The sequence below is a fragment of the Triticum urartu genome, chromosome 3A, assembly GCF_056163025.1.
Source record: "Triticum urartu cultivar PI428250 chromosome 3A, HENAU_Tu73, whole genome shotgun sequence".
Classification (NCBI taxonomy): domain Eukaryota; kingdom Viridiplantae; phylum Streptophyta; class Magnoliopsida; order Poales; family Poaceae; genus Triticum; species Triticum urartu.
The window spans coordinates 666,544,527-666,551,877 of record NC_141875.1 but is presented as its reverse complement, the minus strand read 5'-3'; the positions used below and the strand labels follow the sequence as shown (position 1 = coordinate 666,551,877).

General features: G+C 48.2%; 1 pseudogene; it reads right to left on the bottom strand.

Moving 5' to 3' along the window:
- Nucleotides 1–5,114: 5,114 nt before the first annotated feature.
- LOC147981253 (UPF0496 protein At3g19330-like) lies at nucleotides 5,115–6,436 on the bottom strand (annotated as a pseudogene).
- Nucleotides 6,437–7,351: the final 915 nt, after the last annotated feature.

Below are 7,351 nucleotides of genomic sequence, written 5' to 3'. Positions count from 1 at the left end.
TACTCGAGGCATTAGCATCAAGTAGAGGCGATACATCATAATAATTACATGGGCATATACAAGCTGACCAACCTGTCCAGCAGATCGACACAATTCACATGCCTCTTCTAATTTTCCAGCTCTTAAAGAGAGTCCAGATATCTTCTAAAAGCAATTCATCTTGTTTCTGCTTACACATAAAGAAAAGGTGAGTTAATTCCACCAGCCGCCGCCTCTTGACCTAGCCAGCCGCCGCCTCCAAAAAGCTAGGGTAGTCTGCCTCCCGCCGGCGCCGGCGTCAGTTCGTCCCGTCTCCGGTGGCCTTAGAGCCATGGAGGCGGAGTGGATCTCGCCCCTTGCCGGTGGGAGGGCTCTGTTTTTAGGTATTTTTTTGAGTTTTGTTAGGGTTTGTGTCCTACTCAAGAAGGCGAGACGGCGGCGAAGATGGAATAAAGGTCTCCCCGCCTAGCCCTGTTTCGATGATGCGTCTAGCGTTATCGGTGGGCGTGTGGAGGTGTGTCTTCAGCGGATCTGTCTTTGGTGGATTTGCTTGGATATGTTCGTCGTTCGTTTTCGCTTATGTGTCTTCAGGTTGGATCCTTTTGATCTACACTCTTCATTTGCGACGGTTGCTATTCTGCTGCGTTGGTTCTATGGGGCCTTAGCACGACGACTTCCTGACTGTCTACTACAACAAGGTTTGCCCGGCTCCGGCGAGGGAGGGGCGATGACAGCGGCGCGCCTTTGGCTCGTCTCCGTGCTTGTAGTCGTCGCTAGGTGGTCTACGGATCTGGATGTAATTTTTATTATTTCTAGTGTTCGTTGTATTATCATGATTGAAGATGAATAGGTTCAAAGTTTTCCTGCAAAAAAAGAAAATAAAAGGTGAGTTCTAATTTTACTAAATAAAAATTCTAGTTAATTCACCAAAGATGATTAATGAGAAGAGTTTTTTAACATCTGAAAGAGATTTGTCTTCTTTATAATGCTGTTAGTCCAATAATTATTGCTTTAACATAAAGGATTAAATTTGAAGGTTAGGTACTGCACAGTTGTCCAAGGCATCCTTTGTTAAAGTCAGATTATGAGGTGAAAGATGGTGTGTTATCACATAAAGAGTATGGGAAATAATTCTGGAAAGGCCAAGTGGAACCAATTATAATGCATACTTGTAGCATCTAGATATCATAATAAATTGTTAGCAGTTTTATGAAAGAATCTTTACACTGTATTTGAGATAGATACCAAATAGCCTACCTTGTAATCATGAAGAAGTTGGGCTACTTCAGAGTTGGAGCATCAACATCCACATGCTTCACTATATTAGAATCATTATTCCTTCTCTATCGGTACCTCTGTGTACGATGCCAAACACCAGAACATGGTAGATATGAACCAGTATGAGATCCTCTCACCTACAGAATAGAAATATAGCACCACACAAAAATGTGTGTACCTGTATCATCAATTTGATCATGAATAGTAACTTAAAGCATCCCCTACTCTCTCCGTTCCGAATTACTTGTCACAGGTATGGATGTATCTAGATGTATTTTAGTTCTAGATACATCCACTTCTGCGACGAGTAATTTGGAATGGAGGGAGTACTTGTTAAATACTCAGTTACTCTAGAGCTCATTGTGTGGTTAAAATACAAAAGAAGGGTCACTCAAGGAAGAAACATAACCACTGAAATTTAGACGATCAGGACAAATCTTCCACTTCATAGAATGGAACACCCTCACGCAGAACCTATAAGATCTCTCCCCATCAGACCAATTGAGCAGCTGAAGATGAACAGTCAAAATAATGCCCGGTCAGTATGTCATATGTCAAATTGCATTAGCATGGCATATTAGAAAGCCCTCTACCTATACTAATGGAGTCCTGGCAGAATTTTGAATCACTTTCCCATCTACATAGGAAGGCTTTGTCTGAAACAGGTCAACTCCGATAGACGAGGAATTTTTCCAATGAGGGTTCACATACCTGAAATAAACAACATGGTCATGTGTGTTAGAAGGGAGAGGGGGAATTGGTGGAATAGTTCGTTGTATTGCTTGAGGCTCGTGGACATATATATAAAAGTACATGATCTATTTGGAGTATAAGGCAAGCCAGAATAATTCCTAGTCTACCCTATGTTTTCAATCTAATCAATATACTCAACATCCCTCCGCAGTCACAACGGTAGTGATGCAGACAGTGAGACTGAAGAAGAATCTGAAGGCAAGCCGACGGACACCCCCCACAGTCGTAACGATCGACGCATCGCGGAAGGCGTGGCTGAAGTGGAAACCGACGAGGTTGCTCAAGTAAGGCGGTAGCCCTTTGTGCCGATGTTGATGGAGCCGAAAGCGTAGGGTGGTGTAGCTGTTGTTGAGGTAGCCGTGCAAGGGACGCCGTGGCCGATGTCGAATCGGGGTGGTCGGTGTCAAGGTAGTTGCCGTGGACCGGGAAGAAGAGCGGCGGCGGTGGACCGAGGAGGAGGCGGCGGCGGCTAGGTCAGAAGCGCAGCGACGATGCTCGAAGTAGACAAGGAAGAACCCAACAGCGTGATGAGGACCGGCGCGGACGGTGGCGTTCCCGCACTAGGAAGGCGGCACGACGCATACCACGTAGAAGTCGACGCGTCCGGACGGTGGAGTGGACCGCGCGCCATGATGCTACGACCCGACAGGGCGACGCAGCAGCAGCGCGCGGGTCGGGGCGACGTTAGGGAAGACCTCAGGACGGTTGCAGGAACTGCGTGCCACACTCGCTATGGCCCGACGGGGCGATGCAACGGCACTGCGAGGGTCGATGCAGCCTCGGCGACGGCCTGAAACGGACGGTCTTAGAGCGACGGTTGACCACGGGCCGCAGCACTACGGTCCGAAAAAACAACGCAGAACCACATGACGATGGCACTGCGGCCTGATAGGGCAACGCAGCGGACAGCCCGTTGCTTGATCGAAGAAGCGCGTTGTACTCGAAGATGATCTTCACAGGATCCAGCGACATGCATCACGCAGCGGTACAGGGCAGAAGGCGGGCCGGGTGAAGACGAGGTAGGTTTAGGACTCCCGGCCGGATGAAGCAGCTACTACCATCGCGTGGCCGAAAAGGAACACGCTTATGCATGGACGCGTACTGGCTAAAGCACACCTGCACGAGATGTAATACGTGCATGCAGCCATCACATGCACGGGGCGCACGAGTCATCATGTGGAACGTGACGTGCTAGCAGCACAGCCACAAAGCGCACAGGACGGTCCGAGGGGCCGCCGCAGCCGATGCGATGGAGAACAGCGTTGGACGCCGTGATGCAGCTGATCTGTGAGGATGATGGGCGCCCGAGCAGTAACCACGTCCGCGCGTGGCGCGTAATTGGCCGCGGCCGAGCGAGTCCAACATAGGACCGTCCGAGCGATCGCCATATCAGCTCTCGAGACATGCGTGCAGCCCGGGGCACTTTTCAGCCGGAGACAATGAAGATGTTGACGAAGTAGACGCGTGTTGTAGTTGACAGACGGTGGCAGGTGACGCAAAACCGATCTATAGATCAAAAAATCAAAAAAGAACACCGATCAAACGACCGGCAAAAGAGAAAAACCCGGATCAATTGATTAGGAAAAAGACTCTGGAGCAACCGATCAACGCAATCGGCGGACGAACCCTAGATACGGGTGGCGCGGCCCCCGGCGGCGATTATGGAGATTGACCGTCGCGGGGGCGGCGCGATGCGGAAGCGATGGCGACGGCCATGCTTTTGGATCGGCTAAGCTGATACCATGTTAGAAGGGAGAAGGGGGATTGGTGGAATAGTTCGTTGTATTGCTTAAGCCTCGTGCCATATATATATATATAGTAGTACATGATCTACTTGAAGTACAAGGCAAGCCAGAATAATTTCTAGTCTATCCTATATTTCTAATCTAATCAACATACTCAACAATGTGTTTGCAGACAATGAAATCCGACATATTGTTATTCGTTCGCATGTTTCCAACAGATTTTCAAAGGTGTCAAATGTTTGTTAGATTAAGAGAGGTGCAAGCACAAGAAAGGGAAAATGGATTCAACAAAGAACTATATAGGACCTCTGCTGCTCCTGAAGCGCGTGTCCATCTCAACATCAATATTCTTCATGCCGTTGAAGACGAGGAGGAGAGTTGCGCCTGCTTGTCCAGCGAGCCAGCCGCCACAATTCAACCATGCTAGATCCCATCAAAGTAACAAGAACATTGTAGTCACCCTCAACACCAAACCACTTGACATTTGAAATCCCAGTTGCACAATAAAAAAATGTATGCCATCATCATAACAGCAAAAAATATCTTAAATTTATGGTCCAAGGAAAGAAAATGAACAGGTATTACTTCCGCCCTGCAGTACCCTGTACAACTTTCACTCATACAGCAACTGAGGATGCTTCGCCTTCACATTTTCCTGGACAGAGCAAAAGCAGAAGGCCTTATCAATTCTTCTAGCTTATCGACTTCTCCTCTCCTCTCTTTTATGTACTCTCTCTGACGTTTAATTCTTGGGAACTAAAATGAACTAATGCAAGATTGCAAATGCACGAGAGCTTACACAGCTCACTGCATATAAAAGCTACCATTAATCCTTGGCAGAAAATATTTTTCAGCAGATTGAAGTGATCAGTAAAGAAGTTTGACTGAGAGTTGCCAATTTGGGAAACATAAGCCTGAACAATATACTTTCGTTATTTGTACTTCCCACAAGAGTGAGATATAAAGATCGTCAGACTAATCTTTGACCTTTTTTTTTCCAGAAAATCGGTAATTATCAAGTTAAATACCAAATAGAAATACTTGCACCCATATCAAAGAGAAAAATTACTGGCACTAAAAGCAATACTACCACTGATTATAAACTCACAAGCTTAATCGCGACCTTCTCGTTGGTCTGCACTTTAGTACCTGCACCGGCAACCCTGAGCAAGGAAAACACACTTAATCAGTAATGCAGTAGAAACAGTACAAAGGTGAGAGCTTTAGCTGCTTCCTAAATTTGCTAACAAATTATTTCAAGCAACAGACAATGAATGCATAATACCTTGCTCAAAACAAAAAAACTTGAAACTGAGTTGCTGCAGTATAATTCATTCACTTGGCGCCTTAAAGGGGGTCACCGACATGAAAAATGAAACTATCTTTGTATCGTGAACTGTTGTTGACTAATAAATCAGTAAATCACTAGAGAGGCAACTTGGCGTTGGGATCAGACTGGGCATTGAGGTGGTGTACAATGAACAGCCTTGCACGGTTAACGACTGCAAAGTAGAGACAGATGTGCTCCTCAAGGTCAGCGAGCTGGCATAGCAGGCTAGGATGGTTCTTCCGGAGCTGCCGCACCACCTCTTCGATGGTGTGGTGCTGCCCCCTCCCGCGCTCAAGCCCTAGCCTTACCAAGATCTTGTCACCCTCGATAGTGGCGTGGAGCCAGCCCACCAACCGTTCAATGGTGTCCACGTCATTGTTGAGCACATAGGCGCCCCTGGCCGCGCCGTCAAGCCGGTCCATGTGTTGCTGCAGGCGTTTCATCCAAGCGGGGGTTGAGCAGCAGGAACCACGTGACGCTGCACAGGCAGGAGCCGCTCCCAACAATGCGGTCATGGCGTGGGTCGTGATGACGAGGCCAGCGATCGCAGCTCCCGTCGTGTAGGTGATGAGGCAGATGTCAGACCCGCACGTCACGCACCGCAATCCGTCGGGCCTTGAGGAGGCGGAGGTCGAGATGGGTTTTGAGGCCAGCAAAGCTCCGATGCATGCCCAGGAAGCTGGCTTCGGGGGGCAGGAACGGGTTGGGTATTTTGTCGAACTGGAGGAAGGCATCAAACGCACAGTCGCAGTGCGGCACGGAGAGAGGCATGGCGAGAGGGATCAGCGCGAGAACATCCGTGATGGGCCCATAGAGCGCCCGTGCGCGGCGCGGCGCCCGACGGAGTAAGAGGCAGTGCAGCGACGCGTTGTGTGTGCTGCGGAGGTAGTCCGCGGCGAGGCGATTGAGCTCCGTGTAGGGCGCGTCCCCGAGTGCGCGCTCCACCACCGTGTCCTTCGGACGGAGCACGCCGGCGAGGGTGCTCCTATCCTCCTCGTCGTCGTCTTGGTCGCCGCCGTCAACCTGTTGGCCGTCTCCACCTTCAGCACGGCCGCGCGAGCTCCTGAAGCACTAGGTCACGGCCAGCTCAGAGCCGTGCTTCTGGACGACGAGCACGTGCCCGTTGGCCGTGACGATGAGATAGAGCCGTCACGGCGCGGACCTGGGAGCGCCGCCGTCTGTCCTGCTCAATCTTGATGTATTGGCCTCGTAGATAAGAGAATAGGGCGGTGGCAGCGCTGAGCGCCGGATCTGATCGGGGATGCTGCTGCTGCCGCGGTTGTGGTCTCTCATGCTCGTGGTTCTTCTTCGGTGGTTTCCCAGATCTGGCAACGCTGAGAGAAACGAGCATAGGAGGCGGCGGCTGTGTTGGCGTGCGTGGGAAGGCGACGATGCTGATCTTTTTGTCTCGCTCTTTTCTGCCCACCCAATCGCTAACTTGTTTTTCTTTTTGTCTTCTTGTGATGACGTGGATGCAGCGAGGGGGTGCCCTTACCGCGGCTGTTAATGGGTTCGATTGGTACTGTTGGTTATTGTAGAGGACTTCTGTCTGATTTCTGAATGAAAATTGAAGGGAAATCCTTTCGCTAAAAATAGTCCGTGAATATTTCCTAGTCTCGTCCTAGGTGTCAGACTTGCTCTTGCAAAACCATAGTAATAAATATTCTACTTGATTAATACACATCGGTTATTTAAAAATAATGTGCTTTGAGATCGATATTCTATTTTTAGAGGTGCCTTTCGTTTTTATCGAGCAACTCCCACAATAGTCCATTTTCAAACCCCCAAAGACTAGCGGGTTTGCTCCTCGCGCGCCCTTATTGATCCTGATGATCAAACTAAATCTTGAAATGAGCATTGGGGCATATATATCTACATTGACGGAGTGCATATAACCATTACTCCCTCTATTTCCTTATACAAGACCATAAACTCAAATTACAGATACCAAAGTAAAATTTAATGACTAGTTTGTATTGTAAGCCAGTTTTTCTTCTCGTTAACCGAGATCATTAATACACCCGCATGTATGCAAGGAAGGAATGAGAAAAAATAGCACGTTGTCATTATGACTACATGCATGCGAGCATTAAAAAGTTGTTAGTATAAGAAAATATCATTAAATTTTGTCTCGTTTATTGTTAGTGGCCTTGTATAGATGCAAAATGTATTTTTATAGTGGTCTTGTATAAGGCTGGTTATAGTGGAGAGTAACTTAGACTAGTGTCATACATATGACACGAGCCTAAGTTACTACCTTCATAAT